This window comes from Euprymna scolopes, chromosome 10 (assembly GCF_053919585.1).
Source record: "Euprymna scolopes isolate OS-2025 chromosome 10, ASM5391958v1, whole genome shotgun sequence".
Lineage (NCBI taxonomy): Eukaryota > Metazoa > Mollusca > Cephalopoda > Sepiida > Sepiolidae > Euprymna > Euprymna scolopes.
In genome coordinates, this window is record NC_136491.1 from 15,659,962 (window position 1) to 15,678,729 (window position 18,768).

Genomic DNA, 18,768 nt, shown 5'->3' on the forward strand with positions numbered 1-18,768 from the left:
CACTCCAGTAATCGATTTTTTTTTTTTTTTATATATAAATAATTTTATCAAGAATTCTTCATAAGTTTTGGTTTCGGTTATAACTGAAGGAACTCAAGTTATATGATGATTGCAACGTCTTGTCAGACGAGTACCACTCCCTCAGACATTTAAAATCGATGAGCCCAAATGCCTGAGGGAGTATCTATACAAAGATGATGTTACAGAGTCTTAGCTTTGTACGACAGCTAAGTCTCTCTCTCAGTTCAAAATGTTGAGATCCAGCAACAAGCAAGAGCAAGATAGCCAGCAACAAATTAAACTGCAGACCAGCTTAATGCGGGTACTGGTCTCCCGCTTTATGGTTTTTTAAATCAGAGATTTGCTTCTCCTAGAAAGGTTGCCTTCACCACGGCTTATGGGAGCCTTCTCCACCCCAATACACATATACACACACACAAATATACACGGTGCTAGTTGACCGTTGACCCAGAAAAAGGGTTCATTCGCCCTTTGGAAGGTCTTGTTTTTAATCCTTCAGGGAGACTAGCCGCCCTCCTCACCAAACAAATCTGGTGGGGGAACCAGTTTAGTCGCCGGTGACCCGACCATGAGGCAGGTAGTACTGGGTTACATGGTACCAGTAGCATATGACATGACCTGACACATAACTCAAGTTATATATATACATACATACATACATATGTTTTGGTTTTGGTTTTGATTCAAGCTGATGCACCCAAGTCACATAGATATATTTTTTTTAATTTTTGAAATCACAACTTTATAGTATATAAAAATCGATAGAACATTAACACTATAATAATATATACGAAATCTGCAAGAGTTAAAATATCATTTACATGTACTTTATGACCAGGCTATGCCAGGCGTCCCTGCTAGCTTAGATAAATACTTTTGTAGTTTTAACAAAAGGGCTACAATAATATCAGAGCGTCTCCATTTACGCTGAACATCTACAGAATGCCAACATCAATATATTACATATAAATGAGTCCCCTGTGGAATTTCCACAGATCCCGTTAGTTTATACTAACTTCCACATGACACTTTGGTACGTAATAATGTTTTCACCTGAAATGCATTGGTTTAAAAGATCATTAATCTACGCAAGCAGCTTCACTTTTCTAAAGCTACTTCCTGACATCTTCAAAACATGAATTGAAGCAAAAACACTCGATTATAATCAGCGTAAGCAGCTTCCATCTTATGAGATAATCTTTTTTTAGCATCAATAAACCTGATGAGGCTGAGTGCTTGTAATTATGGCAATCACTTTCAACCGCCACAAAAGCAGGAGAGCCACTGCCACCTGCGACACTGTCATTTTATCTCCATCCTTTTGCGGGGAAAAGAAGACTCTTTTTTTTTCCATCTTTTGAATGATGGAGAGCTTTATTCAAATAAATGCATTGCACTTGGGGGTGGGGGGGGTAACTTAATCAGCCTCCACTCCCACCCTCACGCACGTTCTGGCAGACAAGTGAACAAGAATAACTTTCCAATCATATAATCAACTAATTAATATTTTAACTATTATTTAACAATTCTTAAACAACCCTGTGCCGATTTTACAAGTATTTTAATGGAAGGTGTTCTGACAAACTGAAAGTACCTGCAACCCCTCGACTAACCTGACAAGCAGCAAAATCCCACCCCTACACTGTAGAGATCCTTAGATGCTGGAAAACCTTCTATTCTAATAGTTTCTTCTCTAAGACTGCTAGACTTTGGAATTTCCTCCCGGGTACCTGCTTCCCTGACTGTACTGACATGCAGAAATTCAAGTGTAATGTGAACAGACATCTCACTGCCCAACTCCCTACATAGAATCCCTGTAAATGTGGTCCCAAATATTAGGCCCTTACATCAAAGTGTCATTGGGCCTTGTTGGGGTGAAAATAACAGTAAAAAAAATAATTTTTCCTTTTCTTCACTTATACATAACTCATACAATATGCACCACAAAACGGGTATAAGCAATAGATATAGCATTATATGGCATTAAAGAATGGATGCCAATAATAGATCGGCTATTATCAGCATCCGTTGTCATTATGACTCAACAATGAAGAAAAAAAAACAATATTATGTCTCTGAATTAATGAGATGAAAACTGGTTATTCATATTGTTTGGATTCTCATCTTGAGTGTCATTTTTACAATGTTTTCGTTGATATAACCTCCGACCTTCTTCAGTAAATAACAGTATAAAATTTAACATGATATGGAAACTGTTAATTATAAATAATAGATATTATATACAGTAATAAGTAAACAATAACAACGGCAATAATATATATATATATATATATATATATATATATATATATAAAATAAAAATTACAATTACATTTACCAAAATGATCCAAGATGGTAAAATTAAAGTATATTATAAATAATAAAGAATTAATATTTATAAAATCATCTCAGCCAGATGTAAAAGCTCGATAAAACCAAATAGGAAATAGAGCTTATAATATGAGCAAGCAGTTAATAAAATATGTTAAAAAAACACTTTGAAATGAGTTAAAAACATATTTAAGCTGAAAAGGAAACACTAGATAAATGGATAGTCCTTAATCCGCAGAGTTTCGAAGAAATACTTTCCTTCTCATCAGAGGGTAGGAATTAGCAAAATGCGGGATCGGATTTTGCATGCAAAAGTATTTGATGAAACAACAAGTAAGTCAAAGATGTTGTTTCATCAAATACTTCTGCATGCAAAATCCGATCCCACATTTTGCTAATTCCTACCCTCTGATGAGAAGGAAAGTATTTCTTCGAAACTCCGCGGATTAAGGACTATCCATTTATCTAGTGTTTCCTTTTCAGATTAAATATGTTTTTAACTCATTTCAAAGTGTTTTTTAACATATTTTATTAACTGTTTGCTCATATATATATATATATATATATATATATATATATATATATATATATATACGCACACACACACACACATTTATATATATATTAGGAGGCATGTCTGGTAAAAAAGAATATAAATATATATTAATTAGTGATATTTACAACTAGAAATAAAATAGGTTTAAGTTGTATAATTATTTTTATATGACTTGAATTAAAGTTTAAAATGCAAAAGTCAAGTATCATGGTTCAACTGTGCTTTAAACAGAAACATATCAAAGAATCTACTGTTGATTTAATATATCGGGCTTTTTGACTTGTATGGTAATAAAACTTAAAATAGAGAAGCTATTGAGACTGTCAGAAGATCTTGTTACCTTGGTGGTATTATTGGAGCACAGGGTGGAGAAGGTGCTAGTGTGATTGCAAGAGTTAGGAATGAATGGAATAAGTTCAGAGAACTTGTGCCATTATTGACCAGCAGAGCGTTACTATTGTTGGCTAAGAGAAGAATCTATCAGGCATTTGTACACAGTGTGATGATGTATAAAAGTAGCAGAGTTGAAGACATGCGCTGCATGGAGAGAAATGATAGGGAAATGATACGATAGCTGTGTAATGTGAGTTTTACAGTCAGGCTTAGTTCTCATGACCTTTGGAGTCTGGCCAGCATAGAAAGCTGTGTTAAATCAAATAATAATAATAATAATGATGATGATGATGATGATGATGATGATGATGATGATGGTGGTGGTGGTGGTCAACAACAACAACAACAACAACAACATATCAAAATGTTAAAAGAAAGGCAATAGTTAATCAATAAATTGTTAATAGAGTTTGCTTTAAGTTATTAATAGACTTTATATTTTAAAAATATTGTTAAACTTTATTCAAAATAATTTCAGTATGTAGGGTTTTCATATGCACAAAAGAAATAGGTTAGTTTTGAAGTCAAATTCTAAAAGCTGTCCAACACATGCCAGCATGTAAAACGGACGTTAAATAGAATTTGCTAAAGATGGCGAGGATACTCAGGGGATGATTATGAATTAAAATAATAATGGCAGATGGATAATCAATATTGATTATCAGGTTTGGATTAAAAAAAAATAATCAATCATTTATTCAGAAATTCATTAATACTAGGGGGGAGGCCCAGCTTTGCCTGGTCATAAAATATGCTTGAACATGATATTTTAATTTGCTCAAATTTCATATATATTATTATAGGATCGTGATTTCCAAAGTAAAAAAAAATATTTAAGTGCCATCAGCTAGAATCAAAACTGTAGCATTCAAAGCTGGTGACGTTACCACTGTACCAACATGACACGCATACGAACTGATTAAAAATCAAAAATAAAGTAAGGTCAATATACAAAATGTGTAACGATTTTTTTCAATTTTGCCCCTTTTTTGACCCCTTAAAAATTATTTTAACTGGCTAAAAACCTATAAAAAAAACTGTCTGTAAAAATCCAATCATTTGAGGCCCCTAGTGCCGCTCTACGACTTTTAGTTTCGGAAGAGATAGAATTTTAAAATATGGAGACAGACAGACAAGCATAGTACCTTTTATATATTAGACTAGTGGGGTGGGGGGTGGGGGGGGGCTTTGCCCGGTCGTAAAATATGCTTAAATATGATATTTTAATTTGTCCAGATTTCATATATATTATTATAGAATCGTGATTTCAAAAATAAAAAAAAAAAGCATTTGGGTGCCATCAGCTAGAATCGAAACCAAAAGTTTTCTTACATCTGGGGATCTCTATTGTGTAGGGATGGAATTTTGCTGCTTGTCAGGTTTGTTGGAGGTATTTACGTCGAGGGAGTACAAGTGCTCGTAGTTCGTCGGAGCACCTACCATTAAAATACTTGTAAAACAGGCAGAAGCATGCAACATTTCGTCATACAAAGATAAACGATCATGGCTGCGTACATATATAGACACAATAAATAAGAGACGTACAAATACAGGTATGAATAAAAATAATGATAATCATTAAAGACAGAAAAATCTCTCCCACCACCACCACCACCACCACCACCGAAATATGATAATACAAATTGCAGAATTTTTTAATTTAATTTCATGTTGCAGTAAAAACCACATTTGTGGAATCAGGAGGTATAAGGTCTGACACCAACTCTAAGAGTTTCGAAAATTCGGACTCTGACATCTAGAATTCCAAAATAACTGACTCTGACTCCTTTTAAAGTCTTTCAATAAATTGTTGATTAAAAAAATTGATTCTGACTAACTCGTTACACAAACTTCGACTTCCCCTGAACAAGTGAACAAGAGGCTTGGCTGATACCTCATGGCAACAAGTTGAATCCCCGCTCTTTCACTTTGATACTGTTAAATGGTCAGGAACATAAATTTTTCAAAGACGTGGCCTTTCAGCCAGAAGGTACAACGCTGACTCCAATTTCTAAGATTCCAAAAATTCAGACAATGACTCCTTATTTTCAAGTCTTCCAATATTAAGATTGCCTGTTTATTTTATTTTATTTTTTTAAATTAAATTTTCACCCCAAACAAGGTACAGTGCCACTTTGAAGTAGGAGGCTACTATTGGGGGACATAAGTTGCAGGGATATTATGAAGGGAGATGAGCAGCAAGATGTCTGTTCACATTACACTTGAACTTCTGCATGTCAGTACAGTTGAGAAAGCAGAATCCCAGAAGGGAGTTCCAGAGTCTAACAGTTCTGGGGAAGAAACTATTGGAGTAAAAGGCCTTCTTACACCTAGGGCTCTCTATTGTGTAGGGGTGGGATTTAGCTGCTTGTCAGGTTTGTCGGGAGTATTTACATTGAGAGGGTACAAGTGATTGTTGTTCGTCAGAGCATTCACCATTAAAGTACTTGTAGAACAGGCAGACGGATGCAACAGTTTGTCGATGGGACAGAGGCTGAAGCCTAGATGACAGTTCAGGACCTGTCAGTTTGGTGACTGTCTTTTGAACCTTGTCCAGGAGTGAGAGACTGGTAGAAAAAGCACCAGCCCAAATATAACAACAATACTCCATACATGGGTGAATGGTGGCCTTATAGAGGTAAAAGATAATTTCAGGCATAAGTAGCTTTCTAGCACCGTAGAGAGAGCCCACCTGCTCTGCAGCAGTCTTGGCAATGTTCTCAATGTATCTGTTCCAATGCATGTTCCCTGTGAACGTTAGACCAAGGATTTTAAAGGAAGTACTTTTTGGTAATGTTTTTAACTATTGCTATTGGTGGTAAAGAAGGTTTCTTGTAATTATAGAAGGAAACAAGCTTAGCCTTTCAGAGATTAAAATATCCGAGTCTGAACATTCTTATGAGTCCAAATTCGACTTCTAAAATCTCTGACTCCCTCCGGTTCTAACTCTGCAACCTTGGTAAAAACAGGAATTATCACAAGAATTGCACTTTCATCATCCACATAATTGGTTGATGATTAAACTTTGTGAACTCTAGTTGAAGTTGATTTGCTAAGCTGTTGAAAATGGGAAGGAGGGCTATCAGATTTAATTAAAAAAATTGATTTCTTTTGCAAAATCAAACATTAGATTAACTTAAAGATGATTAAAAATAGAGAATTTTCCGATAAAAATAGTTCTGCAATTTTTAACTGCATGTTTGTAATCTTTGTCTTTTTTGTTTTAGTTATGAATGATTCAAATAGAATCATAATTTAAATGAATTACATTTGAATGGTTCAAGATTCAATTGCTGTGTAAAAATGACTGCAACTTTGGTTTTTAATTTTAATAATCAGAGTTGAATAATATCAAATGTGGATAGTTTGGTTTGTCAGTCTCACAAATATTTTATCGATTTAAAATTAGATAAAATATTTCTTTTTTTAAATGATAATCAATAGTTGTAGTGTTGGAAATCTCCCCAAAAGAGGAATGTTTGTGCAATTCAATTTTTTGTGATACTTGTAAGAATTGGGTACACAAGAAAGTGCAGTGGAATTACTGGTTGAAATATAATAACCAGTTTGCGTGCAAGAAATCTAAGACAATGAAGATGGATAGAAAACTCTGATGCAGAGAATAAACATTATTGATGGCAAAGCTATTGATGAAAAGGAACGTTTATGGAAAGAGCTACCACCAAATTAGATTTTTTTTCTGAACAAATAAACATAAAAAAAACAAATGGAAGGACACAAGTATTGTTTTTTTGTTTATTTATAAACAAATTATTTTCTTTTTCACTAGCTTACAAATTTGAAATCTCACGAGACTAATATATTAAGCACATAAATCATGTTTGCTAACAAGAAAATCTTTAGTTTTAAACTGATTCTACCTTTTTTAAACTAATCCTACCTTTTTAAAACTGAACCTACCCTTTTAAAACTGAATCTACCCTTTTAAAACTGATCCTACCTTTTTAAAACTGAACCTACCCTTTTAAAACTGAACCTACCTTTTTAAAACTGAACCTACCTTTTTAAAACTGATCCTACCTTTTTAAAACTGAACCTACCTTTTTAAAACTGAACCTACCTTTTTAAAACTGAACCTATCTTTTTAAAACTGAACCTACCTTTTTAAAACTGATCCTACCTTTTTAAAACTGATTCTATCCTTTTAAAACTGATTCTACCCTATAAAAACTGATCTTCAAAATTTATTAATATTTTGTTACTTTATAATTTATTTTTTTTTATTGAATTACTTACATATTGTTTTACTCTTATGACATAGAACATCAATAAATTCCAAGCTCAGCATAAATATTGGCATTTTGATCTCATTCTTTAACAATCAGATAAATATTTCTTTTGAGCAATAATCAATTATTGTAGTGTTGGAAAACTCCCCAAAAGAGGAACGTTAGTGGGAAGGGAGTTTGGTGTAATTCATTTTTTTGTGGTACTTGTAAGCATTGGAGACACGGGAAAGTGCAGTGGAATTACTGGTTAAAAATGATGATCAAGTTTTGTAGAAAAAGTGTAAAACAATGTAGATGGATGAGAACTCAGATGTGGAGAAAGCATGAATGTAAACAAGTGGTTAATGGAGGTTGCTCAAGCAATTTTCAGAAATGTTCAAAGCACGTTCAGTGACAGCTTTGTTTTTTGCATTATCACCTTAAACAAGGCACAGTACAACTTTAATGTAGGGGGCTACTATCTGGAACATAATTTGCGAGGGTACTATGTAGGGAGTTGAGCAGCATGATGCCTGTTTACATTACATTTGAACTTCGGCATGTCAGTACAATCAGGGAAGCAGGAACCCGGAAGGGAATTCCAAAGTCTAGCAGTCCTAGGGAAGAAACTATTAGAGTAGAAGGTTTTCTTACATCTGGGGATTTCTATTGTGTAGGGGTGGGATTTTCCTGCTTGTCGGGTTTGTCAGGAGTATTTACGTCGAGGGGGTACAAGGGCTTGTAGTTCATCAGAGCACCTACCATTAAAATACTTGCAAAACAGGTAGAGACATGTAACATTTTGTCGATAGGACAGCGGTTGAAACCTAGCTGACAGTGCAGGATCTATTAGGTTGGCGACTCTCTTTTGAACTCTAAGAGTGAGAGACTAGTCGCAGCTATAATGTTAATTTAAGATTAGATCGTTGATTTGTTTTGCATTTGAGTGTTAGAATTGTTATTCTGGGAATTTTTTACGGGTTGTTTGGAAAAGATACTGTATGCTGATTATTTAGTATTTCAAACAATGGAACGTCTATTTGTTCAGTTAAAGATTTGGATGAATGCTACGGAAAGGTAAGATCTGAGAGTGAATTTTACCAAAAACCAAATTGGTGCTCAATGGTTGTGGCATTGGAAAGCCCCCGAGAAAAAGGAAAGTTCTTCTGTTAAGTTTCTGGAAAAAAAGTCGTGTGTAATTCAATTTTTAATGGTATTCATGAGCATTGGGTACACGAAACGTGCAACGAAATTACTTGAAAGTCGAGAAATGATAATCAGTTTGTGTGAAAAAAAGTGTAAGACAATGAAAATGGATGAAAAGTCAGATGTGGAGAAAATATATTTGGATGGAGAAATTATTAAGGTTATTCAGAAAACTTGTTACCTTGGTGATAACATTGGAGCAAAGGATAGAGCAGGTGCTTATGTGATTGCAAGAATTAGGAACGGATGGAGTAAGTTCAGAGAAGTTGTGCCATTATTAATCAGCAGAGCGCTATCGCTGTTGGCCAAGGGAAGAGTCTCTCAGACATGTGTATGGTGTGATGATATATGCGCGTGAAACCTGGAGAGAAATGATATGAGATTGATTTGATGGATGTGTAACGTAAGTCTTAAAGACATACTTAGATCTGATGAGCTCAGAGGAAGTGCAAGGAGATGTGTGCAGAACAGCAGACTTTGATGCCACATGGAATGAAAAGATGAGAGTTATTGGCTTCGAAGATGTAGAACGAGTGAGGTAGCTAAATCAATTCACAGGGGAATGTTAAGGAAAATATGTGATAAGAGTAGACTTGAGAGAAAGAGGGATAAATAAAGACCTAGCCAGAGAAAGGTTTGTTTGAAAGTCAATTTCTAAAAGACATTCCACATAAGCCAGCCTGTAAAATGGATGTTAAACAGATGATGATGATGATGATGATATACAACTAAGTCATTACAAGTTAGTATTTGACCCACAATTCTCCAATCTAATAGGTCCTGCACTATCAGCCAAGCTCCAACTCCTGTCCCATCACCACACTGTTCCCAGAAAGCCATCTACTTGCAGAGTTTCTACCCTCGGACTGCTAGACGTTAAAAATTCCTTCCTTGTTTCTTGTTTCCCTGGCTGCACTAACAAGCCAAAGTTTAAATGTAATGCAAACAGATATCTTGCAGCTCAACTCCCCACATAGTCTCTTGTAGAAATGATTTCAAATAGTATCCTCTTACGTTTAAGTAGCAATATTACTTGTTTATATAGGGGTAAAACAATTAGTTGGAACAGGAATTACAGATTCATACCTTTCCCATCCATATTTCCTATTTACAATGCCTCCCCACGGGACAGGTTTAGACACCAGGGTCATTTTTTAACATGAAGAAAATGGACAAAAATTAAAAATTGTCTCAGTCGTGAAGGATTTCTCCTCTACTGACAGAGAACAAAAAATTTAAGTCTAGAATTTGAAGAACAGATACTAGACTTTGATCTTGGCTCATATCTAAGTGACCTGAAACGACCTGAATAGATCTGGTAGGATTCTGGTAGGATTCTACCTCAGCATGGCCGATTCTATAATAATCACGCATCTTCCAATAAGACGTGTCGTATTCTTAATTCCTGATTTTGTTTCACCTATTATATGCTTTTATTCACCTGAAACAAAGCATATTGCCACTGAAGCATAAGGAGCTACTATGGTAAGAGACAGATTTATAGGGGATGGAATGTTTTTTCACATTACATTTAAATTTCTACATGTTGTAAAAAAAAAACAAATAAATAACAAATAAATATTATTAAAGTTACTCTTCTAACTAGCTGGATAAGTTTTTTTTTGTGTTTCTACTTATTTTAAAGTGCTTATCCAGTTCAAAAACAAGTAGTGTTGAGTTTCTTAGTTAGAACACCACAAGATGGCAAAAATAAGGATGTCCCCTTCTAAGTCTTGATCATCGCTCAAAACTCAAAAAATAAATAAAATACTAAAAGAAATCCACCTAACAAATGTTATGGGAACACTTATTGGTGGATTTCTATCAGTATTTTGTTTATGTCTCGAGTTTTGAGCGATTATCGAGACTTTGAAGATGACATCCTCATTTTCACCATTTTGTGGTCGTTCTAACTTATCAACTTGACACTACTTTTGTTTTGAAGCAGATAAACGCTTTAAAATACATTAAAACACAAAAAAGACTTATTTAGCTAGGTATTATAAAAGAGTAACATTCATATATATATATATATATATATATATATATATATATATATCAGCAAGTGATGATGTTGTTATATATATATATATATATGTGTCTATATCAGCAAATGTTTTCATGCAGTTCTATGGGGCTCTTCGGGAAATCCTAGTTACTATTCCAAAGGAGGAAAAGTTGATCCTAGTTAGCGACTTTAACGCACGTGTAGAGAAACAACATCTAGTTTGGGATACAATTGGACGTTATGGTATTGGCAAAGTAAATAGCAATGGCCTAAGCTTGTTACAGTTATGCTCAGAGTTCAACTTAGTCATCTGTAACGCATACTTACGGCAGAAATAGAAACATAAAGTGACTTGGATCCACCCAATTCTTTGTATTGCTCTTGCACTTGGTTCACCGAGTATATTCACCAAGTAGTTTTTGAAATTCTTTTTCATGAGTCCGGTTGCTTCTATAATTATTTGAATGATGGAGATCTTCAGATCACGGTTTCTTTTCATATCGTACATAAGGCCTCGATATTTCGCTATCTTCTCCCTTTCAACTTTGTTAAGGCCAGCATACATACATATGATAGACCTTAAAGTCAAGTATAGTATAGTAAAAATGATCTCAAAGATGTCTGCAGTGTTCGTGTGTTGCGTAGTGTCAATTGTGATACTGATCACATGCTGTTGCGTGGCAAATTTAAGCTGCATGTTAGAAGAATCATATGTCGGGCACAAAATCCCAAAGCGAATCAATGTTGCAAAGCTCAAACAACCTGATGTCTGCCAAGAGGTCTCTGATGCTTTTGACAATATGCATTTTGATGGCATCTGGGAGAACTTCAAGGAACAAGTCTACAAAACTGGCCTGGATATCCTTGGTGAAGAGAAGAAGAAACACAGCGATTATCTTGATGAAAATGATGAGAACACCTGTAAACTGCTCGAAAGAAATCATCTACACAAGCTCTTAGATCCAAACCTTAGAAACAGATATCAAGTTGAGATCTCACACAAAGCACACAAGGCTGCCCTTCAGTGCAGTCTAAGAGCTCTGAAAAAACAATTGTGGTTCAGTGTCTCAGCTGAAATTCAGGATGCAGTCACTCAACACAACTCGAAGAAACTCTTTTACCTACGTAGGTCAGTGTTTGGTCTGTCCTCTGCTTCAGTTGTCTCAGTTAAATCAAAGGATGGGTCAGCGCTGATCAGGAGAACTCAAGGTATTATGAAATGGTGGCATGAACATTTCACAGATTTATTCTTCAATTCTTTAGAAGTAGATGAATTGGTCATTGATTGCATGCCACAAAAAGATCCAATCACGGAATTGGATGATTTGGCAACAAGAGAAGAAACGGATCTTGCTATTGGTAGATCAACTCAGGCAAAACACTTGATCTGGATGGTAAACCGATTGAGTGCAGAAGAGAGAACATAAAATCAGTTGTATTCAGTCTGATTAACACATGTTGGGAAAGTGTCACAATTCCACAAGATTGGATAGATGGTATTTTTGTGTCCCTATTTAAGGGCAAGGGTAGCAAGTCAAAATTTGATAACTACCATGGTATTATTCTCCTTCAAGCAGTCGGAAAGCTGTTAACCAGACTTCTCTTCAATAGACTGCTGATTCACATATGTCTATCAATTTTACTGGAAACGCAGTGTGGATTTCGTTCAGGAAGAGGTACTGCCGATATGATCTTCTCGGCAAGATAACTCCAGGAGAAATGTTGACAAACCCGACAAGCAGGAAAATCCCACCCCTACACAGTAGAAATCCCCAGATGTAAGAAAGCTTTTGAATCAAGTCTTTATAGACCTAACCAAGGCCTTTGAAACTGTCACCAGGGAGGCCCTGTGGAAGGTACTTAGAAAACTTGGGTGTCCACCCACATTTATCCACATGCTGAAAGAACTACATCGTAATATGAAAGCACATGTTACATTCAATGGGAAACTATCAGAAGAGATCACTGTTGACAATGGTGTCAAGCAAGGTGATACATCTGTCCGACACTCTTCTCAATATATTTTGCGGTCGTACTTGGCCATGCTTTTCAGGACTGTGAAACTGAAGTTGGCTTGAAGTTCAGAATCACTGGTAGAGTGTTCAATCTGAGGAGATTTAATACCTGATCTAAAACCTTCCAAACACTTGTACGTGAGTTGTTATATGCTGATGATGCTCACCTCATCACTTACACTGAAGAGGACATGCAACTGCTTATCAACATGCTGATGATGCTCGCCTCATCGCTTACACTGAAGAGTTGGTTGGTTGTTTTGTTTTATGGCATATCAACCTTTTCCAGGTTATTTAATGCCGAATCTGGTGATTTTGGAGAACGATTTTTTAATATAGTATATTTGTTTTTTAAGTCGTATTCTATTTAACCCATAGTTGGGACCCTAACAGGTGCTACCACTCCAGGTTAGAGTGGACCTGGGAGCAATGGCAATTAAAAGGTGGCTCCTCACTCCCTAAGGCCTGCAAGCTGGGGCCCTCACCATCAGATATAGTTTAAGGTCATATCCAGGACCTACACTGAAGAGGAGATGCAACTGCTTATCAACAGATTTTCAGCAGCATGCCCTTCTTTTGGTCTCGCTGCAAGCTTGAAGAAGACCAAGGTGATGTTTACTCCACCAAAGGGTGTTTCATACTGTGAACCTAACATTTATATTGATGGCACCAGATTAGATGTTGTTGATACATTTGTTTACCTTGGTAGCACCTTGTCGAAGAATGGTTCGCTGGGTTCTGAGGTACATACTTGCATCCAGGCGGCTTCTGTTGCTTTTGGCAAGTTGGAAAAGTGGTTATGGCGCGACACGTGTTACTTATCCAACCAAAGTAGCAGTTTATCAGACATGAGTGATAACCACCTTATTAGACTCATCAGAAACGTGGACCATTTATCAACACCAACTAAAACGGCTTGAAAGATTCCATCAGGGCTACTTAAAGAGGATCCTTAACATAAAATGGCAATCAATAAAAACAGACACTGTTGTCCTTCAGACAATGGAGTGTCCAAGTATTGGAAGCATGATAACCAATAATCAGATGCACTGGGCTGGACACGTTGTCCCTATGGATGACTACAGATTACCAAAGCAGCTGTTCTGCGGTGAGCTGACAGCTGGCAAGCGCTCGCAGCACAAACCAAAGAGGAGATTCAGGGACTGTTTGAAAGACAATCTTAAGAAGCTTTGCATAAATGTTGAAAGATGGGAAGAGATAGCTGAGAATAGGAGTGAATGGCGAGGAGTTGTCTCGGAGGGTCGCAAGGTATTGGAGACAAAGAACTTGGAACAGGCAGAGCTTAAGAGAAATCTGCATAAAGGGTTTGTGAAGGATTTGATGCTTGTGGGGCATGCTGAAAGTGTGAAACCTGATATGTGCATCACACGAAAGATGCCCTTACGTACGCGACCTGATGAGACAACCTGTGTGGTGTGTGGCAGGAAATGCAAGTCGACTGCAGGTCTGAGAAGGCATATGGTGGTCCACAGAGACACCATACCACAGACTGGTCTAGTTAATCCGGGTCAGACACTTGATTTTATGTGTCATCTTTGCTTCAGGCCATGTAAGTTGGTTGTTGGTTTGAAGAGCCACCTTCGTGGCCATGTAAGATGAACTCGGATGGGGTTGGTGGTGGTTTTTTTTTTTGTTAGACAGGACGGCAATCATCTGCAAAGATGAAGCAATCACATATATATATATATACATATATATGTATGTATGTTACCTTGTCTATATTTGTGTGCTCATGTGCAGAATGTTCTCTACTAAACTACTCTATCAATTTTTGATCTATAGACTTGAAACTTGATATATAGAGGATTCGGACTTGTGGAATAAATACAGTTTAGTTTTTAGCTGGTAAAAATAGCTGCTTAAAAGTCAAAATGAAGGTTGGCTGGCATATAGAGGATTATTATTCATTTTGTTGTAATGCATGTGGTGTTGCTTACTATGTATATCTTCACTTTGTGTGAATAACACGTTTGCTCTTGTATTTCTCCTGTTATTCAGGTATCCATTAAAGCCTTGGTTATTATGACATGCCAAAAAGTAAACCATACTTATCTATGACCAAGGATATCCAGAAACATTGAAGATGGAACAAATCAGCTGTACAGCTCCAGATTGTGAAGTCACCTTTGACGGTAATTTGGCACCGGAAATTCTCATCCAACTGATTGATATCCATACCAACACGGCCTACCCTCCGCCTGCCATAGCTACAGCAGCAGCAGCAGCACCAGCTAAGTCAGAAAAAGTCAAGCGATATCGGCTGCAGATTCAAGTGAGGACTTTGCCTTCTTTGAGCAAAGATGTGATAACTATAAATCTGCCAGCCACTTACAGGGCACAGACATAATCTTCCCAATCCTTAAGTGCTGCGACGACACCTTAGAAAAGACCTCATGTTTGGGTCCCTCGCACATTCCGATGAGACAACCGTCCTGCAAAAGATAAGGACTCTCACTGAAAGTGTCATGGTAGCAAGAGTTCAGCTACAAAACATGAAGCAAGACAGGGACGAACCAGTTTGTGCATTCACTGCGAGGCTCAAAGGGCAGTACCTGATAGGCTATACAACTTGTGGAAACAAAAGTGAAATGTAATCCATGATTCTCTCATCTGAGGTATCTACAACAATGATATCCGACTAGACATACTGGGACAACCCCAGCTAACAGAGCAATCACTTGAGGAGACTGTCTCCCTCATTGAAGCAAAAGATAGTGGGGAAAAGCCCCGTTAGCTACCTCCTCATAAACAGCAATCAGTCCGCCACCTCCGTTGCAGTCGCCAGCTCATACAAGAGGCAGGGGCAGAACCACCTACAGGGCCGTGGATCACATGTTACCTCTAACCAGAATTCTGTCTATCAGTATAACTCAAACCCTTTACCAGCCAACCCACCCTGCAGTTACTGCAGTTCCGTCACAAGTGATAGTGCCACAGCTGTATTCGACACCCTCTGCTCCATCAAAACATCTCCTCCCTCCAACGCAGATTCAAAAGCTGTTTCTGAGACACAGACTCTTATTCTTGAACACCACGTGTACAATGACCTATGCACCAACTAGTCAGTATGGCTCAACACTTGCCGCTGCCCGATGACTCAGCAGCAGCTCTGTACACCACTCAGCTGTCTCAGTCTATCCTTGAGTTCAACACAGAGCAATCAACAACTCACAAGGTCTGCTCCCATGACTTCAACGATGGTACCATCCCTAAATCAATATCGTGGGATGACATCCACACTGCTACTACCAGTGATCCATCCATGGTTCTGTTTCTCGACACGGTGGAGAATGGCTTCCCAGCTAGACAGGATCTCCCACCTGATGTCCAATCATTCTACCAGTACCGTGATCATTTGAGCAGCTTCAACGGTGTGGTATTATACCACAACCACATAGTCATCCCCAAATCCCTCCAGCCCAGAATCTTGAAGTCTCTCCACTCGACCCACCAAGGTGTTACCCAAATGTGTTCCAGGGCCAAATAATCCTTCTTCTGGCCAGGCATGAACCCTGCTATTTGCAACATGCGAGAGATCTGCTCTAAGTGCAATCATATGGCTCCCCCCTCCCAACCATGTATGCCACCGACTCCACCAATCCAGTCAGTCTACCCCTTCCAAGCTATAGTTGCTAGCTACTTCACATATTGCAGCCATCATTATCTCGTGACAGCAACTGGCAAATTGTGGAGGAAATGTTTGATGGGGCAGACAGACCCATTAGGGCATAGCGCAGAACATTTGTCACCAATGGGATAGCAGAGGAGCTCTCTCCTGACAATGGCCCTGAATTCACTGCCTTCAAAACTAAGTGCTTCCTAAATGCTTGGAGAATGAGCCATAGACACTCATCAGTAGCATTCCCCTATAGTAATTCAAGAGCTGAGATTGGTGTTAAAACTGTGAAACGAATGATAGTGAACAACACAAATACATCGGGATCATTGAACATCGACACCTTCCAAAAGGCCATGCTTCAATATCGCAACACACCAAATTGCGACACCACCTTCTCTCCTGCTTTGTGCTTCTTTGGTCGTTCTATCAGAGATTTCATTCTGATACACCCTGGCAAATACGAATGCTATCCCACATCGCAGGAGATTCTATGAACAAGGGAAGAGCACACCGTCAACCTGCCTCTCTTAAAGTTGGGGACACCGTCCAAATCCAAAATCAAGTGGGGCTCTACCCAAATAAATGGGACAAAACAAGGGTTGTGATTGAAGTTCATCAATTCCATCAATATGTGATATGAGTTGACGGTTCCGGACATGTCAAACTCAGAAACAGGCAGTTCCTTCGTCGATACATGCCAGTAGTTGAGAAGGGCCCAATCATCTCATCTTCTAGTCCTCTCTCACTGCCCTACCCAAACCTGGCTGGTTCTGCTTCTCAATATAAAACTTTCTGTTGGCTCGTCCTCACAGCATATGACAACCCCAAGACCCACTAAGTCACATAATGAGGGTCATCTCCCCCCCTGGTTCTCTAGTGACATCACCGGATATCCCCATGGAACAAGGCACTACATATGGGGAAGGGCACCCCAAGAAACTCCCTCGGTCCATGGTCAGGCTACTTCCCCATAACAAGGCTGGTCACTAAGAATTTCAACCCTTGTGTCCTTGACGATGGCATGAGACGATCATATGACTTTTCAAGACAAACTCTCTGTTGCATTATGTTTCCATATTGAAGTGATTAGTTTATCAAAGACTGTAATTCCAGTTATTTTTTAAGTACATTCAAGTGTAGGTTCACATGCGTGACAGCCATGAAAATCTCTCACACACTGGACAGTAACTGTAAATTGGTATCAGTGATTTTCGGGTATTTTTTTTTCTCCGTCCAGTCTTCATCACTTGCAGTACCAAAATCTTGGGGGGGGGGGGGGGGTTAGAGGATTATTATTCATTTCGTTGCAGTACATGTGGTGTTGCTTGCTATCCATATTTTTTTTTACATGGTGGTCACCACTTATCAAGGCCCAGAAGCCACTCGAGGATAAGGGTTATTGCATGTACAGTAATCAATGGGATAGTATCGTAGTAATCGTTAGTATTGGAGATTTGATAAAACATCTTACTTAAGAGGGTGGCTCATCAGGAATTTGTTTATGTTGGACTTGAAGACGTCCAAGTTGTAGTCAGGTGGGAAACAGGCAAGCGGCAGAGAGTTCCACTGGCGTGCACTTCTAAGAAAGAAGCTTTGTTCATGGAATCTACGTTTTGATTTATCTTCACTATGTTGTATTTTTTCTATTTTTCAGGTATTCAATAAACCCTTGATCATTGCGACATGCCAAAAAGTAAACCGTACTTAATATGTATGCGCAAATATACATTTATATGTTGAAGTTGTGCTGTTTCTTATTTTATCTTTCCAAGTCACACACACACACACGCACTAAAATTTATTCACACACGGATGTTTCTAAAAATTAATTTGCATGAGCATTACTACATTCATCTACACCAAACCCCCTGGGGTCAAAAAGCAGGACTCTTGAGAAAGGATCGATGTAATAGAAAACACTTACCTTGCCAAAAATATAAATTTTTAACCAATCAGTGCTCGATAAAGAGAGAGGACGCAGATAGCATGCATGATGCACACAGAGAGAATACAGTAACACACACAACAGGCTGTATTGTGCACCAAGGAACATTGCTTGACTCTCTCTGTCTCTCGCCTCGTCCTCAACACGTCCTCTATTTCTTTTGCTCTCACACTCCCAATTCCTTACTTTCTTCCTCTCTTCCTCATGTACAGACGACCACATTCCCGCACAAAAAAAATAGTAATTTCTTTCCTTTTAACGTAAATAAACAAAAGTTTATTTTACATTATTTCGTAGTGTATTTCTTTTTCATTTATTGTTCGGGGGAATTATGCAAATTCCCAACAAACTCAGTTAATTTGTAAAACTTTTATATGCATGTTGTCTTAGCTCAGATGGTAGCAAATAATGCTGGAAACCTAAA

The 18,768-nt window shown here is 37.7% G+C and overlaps 1 protein-coding gene across 2 annotated transcripts in view; it reads right to left on the minus strand.

Moving 5' to 3' along the window:
• LOC145285811 (intersectin-1-like) overlaps window positions 1-18,768 on the minus strand; it is a 102,320-nt gene that overhangs the window by 60,288 nt on the left and 23,264 nt on the right. The window lies entirely within an intron of this gene.